Source organism: Camelina sativa, chromosome 15 (genome assembly GCF_000633955.1).
Source record: "Camelina sativa cultivar DH55 chromosome 15, Cs, whole genome shotgun sequence".
NCBI lineage: Eukaryota > Viridiplantae > Streptophyta > Magnoliopsida > Brassicales > Brassicaceae > Camelina > Camelina sativa.
The window spans coordinates 10,346,772-10,353,689 of NC_025699.1; the positions used below are offsets into that span (position 1 = coordinate 10,346,772).

General features: G+C 36.8%; 1 long non-coding RNA gene across 1 annotated transcript; it reads left to right on the forward strand.

Moving 5' to 3' along the window:
• Window positions 349-2,174, forward strand: LOC104746342. Its single transcript, XR_760854.2, has 2 exons — window positions 349-1,176; window positions 1,721-2,174. It is a non-coding gene; the product is annotated as an uncharacterized LOC104746342 (long non-coding RNA).

Here is a 6,918-nt window from a genome sequence, read left to right on the forward strand (position 1 = left end):
TAAGTAAATACCACAATGGTACAGTAGCAGCTTAGATTGCACACTTTTACACCTTTATGTGACTACTTTAACCCTCTCTTCCTCTCCCTTCCTTTCTCCCCCTCTCTCTCCCCTCTCTCCCTGCCTAGCGTTCTCAAAAAAGTGAATCCCTCTCTTCCCCTCTCACTCTCCTCTCTCTCTCCCTCTCTCCCTTTCTCTCTCTCTCCCCTCTCTCTCTCCCTTCTTTTCCCCCCTCTCTCTCCCCTAGTTGAATCTGAAAACGTGAATCCCTTCTCCTTTCTCCCCTCTCCCTCTCTCTCTCCGTTCCTCTCTCTCTTTCTCTCCCCTCTCCCTCTCTCCCTCCCCAACTTTGAATCTCTCTCTCATTATATTACATGTTTCCATTACATGTTTTAAAAAAAATACACATGTAGTTTTAAGTAAACAATTAAACTCTCTCACACATATGAGGGTGTTTATGACTTTATACTTACTCTCATTTAGCCAGCTGATGGTATTTACTAACATAAAATCAAGCCTATGGTATTTACTTAATTTAGGTTTAGAATTGTTGTATCTGTTAATATTACTCTAATTAATAACTGTTGCGACAAGTTTGTAGTTATTTCATCACAATTGATCTACAGTGATGTTTGTTGTTTTTTTGTAGTGAATGAGTGGTGTGCTGTCCATGTTATCGATAATAGTAAGTAATATTATTATGAGTATGACATAAAAATCAAAATAGCAATATTGGGGTGTTATCACATCAACATGAGCTTGAAACAACCACCATTCATTTGTGAGAATGGTTTTATTTTACTTATTAAATACACATTTGCTCTCTTCTATAAGAACACCTAACGCATTCTCTTACATAATTAGACATCATCGAGCATATCGAAATACATTTATTTCGGCAGAGAAACTAAGGCGGTGCCGGTGATAATTTTCGTTTTCTTTCTATAAATGAGACTCATCACTTTCACTATCAATATATTATACCACCACCAAGCGAAAAAGGACCTTCAAGAACTTCTCTTAATACCACTACGAATCTACGATTTAGGGTTTCAGGCTTTTTTAATTAATGCAGAAAGCAACCATGAATTATAGAAATCTGTTACTTTAATTTCTTCTTCATCTTCGCTCTTCTCATCCTTTTCTTCATGTTTTTCCCTGCCACAGCTGCTCCAGGTATGTACGCATGTATCTCTTAATTAATAGCCATCTATATAAGATCATCGTTACATGCAACGCAGTCAATTACGTTTTTAGAGTGGATGCATATCTCAGTTCCAAATTTAATAGGTTAGATCGATATCGCGCGACTAATCAATCTAGAAAATTTGGTTACCAACATAAGAAATTTCAAGACGAGGAATTGAAGGCTCAAAATGGTTGGACTCACAAAAAAATCAAGTTATACAGCATCATATTCTAACCGGAATTATACATACTAGTATGTCAACTATAATATATAAGATTTATCAATATATATAGCTTGTAACAATTTATCTTCATATTAAAATTGGGGCATTTAATGTTTTCACGTAGGGGGTACCAGCTTATGCATGCATATATGATATGTTATATAATGTTTGCGAGTTTTCACTTTGCACATATTACATATACATATGTTACTATTTGACATATATAAGTATGTCTCATCATTGAAAAAGGTCTAAGTAATTATATCTTAATTTTAATTTATTACGAATGTTGGAATGGGAAAATTAAGGAGGAAAAGGTCCAAGAGGAGGCAATATCAAGGTATATTGTGGGAGTAGATGCAGAGGAAGGTGTGTAAAGGCAGGATTTCAAGACAGATGTCTTAAGTACTGTGGCATTTGTTGCAGAGAATGCAAGTGTGTTCCCTCTGGTACCTTTGGCAACAAGCATCAGTACCCTTGCTATCGAGACAAGCTTAGCTCCAAGGGCAAACTCAAGTGCCCTTAATTCCATTTTATTTCTTTTAATTATCTACTTTTCGAATTATAACAATAACATGCATTTTCATGCATGCACTTGTCTTAATAATAGTTTGATTAGAGTTTTCAGTATTTAAGTATGCAGGCTTCTTGATATCGTATTAAGCTTGAAGTTATTGCTTTCTCGTCCTGTCTCTATGTGTTTTTTTTGTCTCCAAATAAAGGAGTTAAATATACTGTGTGAATAAAATAAAAGTTGTGGTCTGGACTAGCCGATCGGCAAATGAAAAGAAAATTAATCATGGTTTACATTGTAGATGTATTAGATAGCAAGAATATCAGATACGTTTCAAGCCTCACAAGTCACACTACAACAAATATCTATATTAATAGCAGTAGAGAAATACTATAATTCGTCATTTATAGTGTTTTCACAAACGCTATATTAAAACCATGTTATCGTAAGTACCAGATATATGATAGTGCCGAATAAATATGTTATGGTAAAATCTTCTATCATAGCAGTAACGAAATATTTTGTCATCACGTTTTTTTAATATTTTTAATAATGTTATAAGTCATTTTACACGCTGTGTTAGGAGTTTCTACTATAACTATATCATAGCACTAATCGAATAATATAATATATTTTATTATAATACAATATTAATGCTATTTTATATAATGTCGTAATTTTTTTTTCAATTTTTTTTTAATTAAATTTATATTTTTATATTTCATAACCTTATAATGCGAGACTAAGCTTTTGAGGCTTGAAACTTAGTCTAAAATAGGATACGTTTCAAGTATATAAAATAGGATACGTTTCAAGCCTTATTGTGTTTAAGATTTAGTGGCACCTGATGTGATGTACTTTTCAAGCCTCATAACCTTAATAATATTACATTAACCATAATAAGTCGTACATCACATCAGGTGCCACCAAATCTTAAACACAATAAAACTAACATCACAAAGGATAGAGACAAACACAATGTACATGTAATGTAACCCATCCAAACCTTTCTTACTTTAGAAGAAGCCACTATTTTAGCTGCTCACTTTGCCTTGAAACAATCCAATGAACCGTCACTAATTCACTTTGAACATATGAAAAAGACATGTTCCAAGTTATCCTCTCCTTATACATCTGCTCATGAAACAAAAGAATAGTGAGAAGCCACAATCTGCCATTAACCCCGTAAGCACATAGCACTCACATAGAGATAGATAAACCCTACATTATAATTGTAACCAAAACAAAAGAGTCAAAAATTGAATAACTTGTGATCTCCAAGTTGAATAGGTTCATAAGCAATGGTAAAAAAAAACATACTTTTCTACAGTTAGTAAGTCGTAGGAGTTGCTGCAAATGTTACAAATGATTTAAACAAGAGAGATGAAAAACAGGAAAATAGATTTAAAGTGTTTACAAACCTGGTTGCCAATCACCATCCTTTTGAATTCATCCCTCTCCTGTTGTAGTTTTTCAATCTGGGATTTCAAAGCTGATGTTAATAAGAGTGAAATAGTTGAGCCGGTTTAGTTATTTAATTGTAAATAGTTTTTCGGTTTAGCTTAATCCGGTTTACTGTAATTTGAGTACTGAGACAACTTAGCTGCAGCAGATGCTTCGATCTCAGGTGTAGCTTAATCCAGTTTGCTGTAGCTAAGTTGTCTCAGTACTCATCAGCACCCCGAAAATTTCATCTACAGACTGTTCATAAAATCTTGCGTTATTTGAAAGGTATCATTGGCCATGGTCTGTTTTATGGCAAGGATGCAGATTTTTCTGTTCGTGGTTTTACTGATGCTGATTGGTGAGCTTGTCCTGACAGTCGAAGGTCAGTGAGTGGTTTTGCAATCTTCATTGGTCAGTCTTTGGTTTCATAGCAATCCAAGAAGCAACAGATGGTGTCAATGAATTCTGCAGAATCTGAATATAGAGCCATGAGTATAGCTACGAAAGAACTCATTTGGTACACATATTCTGAAGGCATTAAGAATTCCCTTCACTCTTCCTGTCTATATGTATTGTGATAACACTGCAGCTATATATATAGCTAGTAACTCAGTCTATCATGAGAGGACGAAGCATATAGAGTTTGATTGTCACAAGGTTCGTGAAGCTATAGAGGATGGCATTGTCAAGACAATGTTTGTTCGAACTGATAATCAACTAGCTGATGTTCTAACGAAGGCGCTTCATCCAACACCTTTCCAGGCTAATATGCGCAAGATGGGAGTTCTCAACATCTACTCGCCTCCATCTTGAGGAGGGTATTAGGAGTGAAATCGTTGAGCCAGTTTGGTTATTTAATTGTAATTATTTCTTTGGTTTAGCTTAATCTGGTTTACTATAATTTGATGTATTGATACTAGGATTTTTGTGTCTCCTAGTAGGTTCAATTAACCTTATGCGTTGTAGTACTTAAGGTGTCAATCCAAATGGGATATTGCTAACAATTGAGATGCAATCAAGCTATTACAAGTCAAGCCAATTCAAAGATAGTGTTTGTCTAACAGTCCTAGAATGATGACAATACAAAACGGAAATGAGTCACAGAACTAGAAACGAAAATGTATGACTAGAAGCGAAGATGAATAAGTGAAACCGAAAACGATTCTAAGCATGAACAAACAAAACAGTTCCAGGAATGTAATAAAAATCAGAAAGAAATAAGTCCTAAGGATGGGGTAATTGATGTCGGTGGAGTATCCTAGTCTACAGAGTGTTTAACATACCACAAGCAAACTATCCTTAAACAATGAACATCACAACTTAGCTAATCCAATCTCTTGGCAAAAGCTACTCAGACTCAACCACTTCCATACCTAGCTCTCGCTAGAGAAACGTGGTTGAGCAGGCATGACAAACAAGTTCATTCACGTCAACAAACATCCTAGACAACTAATCTCCTAGGCTAGGAACGTACGTCTCTGGCACTAGTTGGTCAGACATTTCATCAAACACCTTTTGGGTGTGGAAATGTCTCGAACCTAGTTCCAATTGATCAGAGAAAAACTAGCAATTCTAACTCTAGTCCAGAAGGGAATCATACAATCAAAGCTTAAACACTCTACATCCTAAGATCCTCCACCTAATCTATCCCATCCTCAAGAACTAACACACTACTCAGATCCAGAAATCATCACCAAAGATACAAACTCAGAAAACATTGAAACAAGCATTATTAGGTAGATAAAAATAAGATGAACAACTTTGTAGAAGGAATCAAATGCAAAATCTCAATAAATCTCAACGATATCGGAATACAAGTCTCAGAACGTATTTTTGTAGCTAGGTTAAAACCTTCTGGGAACGAAAACGAGATAAAAGATAAGATGTCTCAGCAAAGACTTAACAAAATGTATATATAGTAGTCCAACATGGAAAGCCCTAATACTTAAAACGACAAGGTAAAGCGTCGGTTCGGTAATCTCCTGAAGCGTGTGAAACCAAACGTCTTTCTTCCCGACATGTGCGATCGAGTCCATGCGTGTTGAATAAGCATGGCTCGATCAGACAAGCTGGAGTGCGTGGCGGGGGAGCATGGCTCGATCAAACAAGTTGGAGTGCGTAACGGAGGAGCATGGCTCGATCAAACAAGCTGGAGTGCATGGCGGGGGAGCATGGCTCGGATGTGGTGTATACGCATCCACTAAAACGATGAGAAATCTTGAACCACACCTCCGATTGGCTTGAAATAAACGGCGTTGGAAAGATATCTCAATTCCCTACAACTTTGATGAAGACGTTGAAAGCTAAATCCTATTCGAGTGGGACGGCTCGAACGAATGGCTCAGACGACAATGGCTCGGTCGGAACGGAGATGGTGACAATGGCTCGGTCGGAATGGAGATGGTGACAATGGCTCGAGCGAAACGGAGATGGTGACAATGGCTTGAGCNACGTTGGACTCATTTGGCTAGGGTAAAAGGTTAGAGACTTAGATGGTCTCCTTCTCNTGAGCGAAACAGAGATGGTGACAATGGCTCGAGCGAAACGGAGATGGTGACAATGGCTCGAGCGAAACGGAGATGCTGACAATGGCTCGGACAAGAATGGCTTCTAACGTCTCCTAAATATCTGAAATACTCCAAAATGCACAATGTATGCAAGGATGATGCAAGAACTTCCTAGACGTGCAAAGTGTATAGAAAGAACTAGAAAACGATGCAAACCAATGGGTTATCCTAGCTAAATGCATGATAAAAATAGGCTAAGGAGAGACAAAATATAGACATATCAACTCCCCCAAACTTACTCTTTGCTTGCTCTCAAGCAAACAATCAAGAATAGAGTATGGAGAAGAGGTGTGAAGATGGGGTCTCAGAACCTAAAACATGCTAAATAAAATAGTTAGAATCAAGGTCCTTGTTTTTAGTTCTATGATGCATGGTGAAGGAACTCTATATTTTTTCTACACACGCAATCCTATCAATCATTCCCTTTAACATTCATTAACAGAGAACCGTGAATCGAGCTAAGCAATGACGTTGGACTCATTTGGCTAGGGTAAAAGGTTAGAGACTTAGATGGTCTCCTTCTCAAGTGGTTTCATCAATTCAGAGCAAGGTTCTCTCACGAAAAGGAGTTGAGCTTAAGAGAAGGCTAAAGGTTGAAACTAACTGATACATACAAGAGCAGCGCCCTGTCTACCCAAAGAACGTTCCAAACCGAAGTTGGTTCTACCCTTCATCACAAACATTGTCTCAAACCCATTCTTTCATTCTTTACACTTGGTCTTAGGAGGAGTTCACTTCTTATCATTCTAGCGGATTGGGAAATCTTTATTATCAGTAAGGTTCTTTTTCTTTTCTTCTAAGGAATCTAGACATCTTAAATATTTTACTTTCTTTTCTTTGTCTAATCTTTTCGTTTTATGCCCAGAACCAATAACTCATTATTTTGCTCAACCCAACTCCTTTACTAGACTTGTAAACCTTGAAAACACATCCCCCTCCTAAAGACTTTCTACCCTTTACTTTCTTTTTACACTTCACT